General features: G+C 53.4%; 1 long non-coding RNA gene across 1 annotated transcript in view; it reads left to right on the top strand.

The window, feature by feature from the left end:
- Positions 1-6: 6 nt before the first annotated feature.
- Positions 7-754, top strand: part of LOC119588994 — a 972-nt gene continuing 224 nt past the window's right edge. Inside the window, exon 1 of the long non-coding RNA XR_005230149.1 lies at positions 7-201. This is a non-coding gene — a long non-coding RNA (uncharacterized LOC119588994). The remainder of the gene's footprint in view (positions 202-754) is intronic.

Genomic DNA, 754 nt, shown 5'->3' with positions numbered 1-754 from the left:
CCGGGCGCGCGAGGGCCGCTCAGCGCTCGCAGCGAGGCCGTGCGCACAAGTCGCGTGGTTCAGGCTGGCAAAAGACCTTCCTGGCCGCCCAGTCGGTTCTGAAGAGCCGTTGCGATCGGAGCTCAGAGGGAGCTGCGTCGCTGGTCCTCCCTTCCCCCTGACAGCGCGTCTTCCTGTAGATTCCTTTATCCTCTGAGGAGTGTGAGGCTCTTCGGTCATTCGTTGATTTGTTTCGTTTGTCATGCTGTCCCTGACGGGGTTTCCGGTTTAGTCTGAATGAAACTGGTATTTATCTTGACATTATAAAGAATACCAGTAATTTACCTGTTTTCTTCATAAAGGAGAATTGGAAAGGAGTTCCCTCCATGTCTCTATAGGTCGACAGTTTATTCCCTTTCAATTTATATATTGTTCATAAATATATATTACACTGAGAGGGATGCTGCGGTAGTGTGAATTCCTGAAAGTGTGCACCCTCTTGTACCCCCTCACCCCCAGTGGAAGAAAGGAGCGCCTGCCCCTAGGAAGGGAAAGGCTCGCGAGAAGAGAGGTTTACCAGAAGAAGGCACGGCGGACGCACGAAAGGTTAGCACACGTGGGCTCGGGCGGCCACAGCCACGTGCCGAGTCCGTCACCTTGGTTCTCTCGCGAGATCGGCAGCGTCTTCCCATTGGCCGGGACGTTTCAGACTGACGGCGCTCGAGGCCCAGTGGAGATTTCTATGTACAGAGATAAAGGGGGAGGAAAAAAACAG

The sequence above is a fragment of the Penaeus monodon genome, chromosome 24, assembly GCF_015228065.2.
Source record: "Penaeus monodon isolate SGIC_2016 chromosome 24, NSTDA_Pmon_1, whole genome shotgun sequence".
NCBI classification, from domain to species: domain Eukaryota; kingdom Metazoa; phylum Arthropoda; class Malacostraca; order Decapoda; family Penaeidae; genus Penaeus; species Penaeus monodon.
The sequence above is the reverse complement of the archived record's forward strand: the minus strand, read 5'-3'. Positions and strand labels throughout refer to the sequence as shown.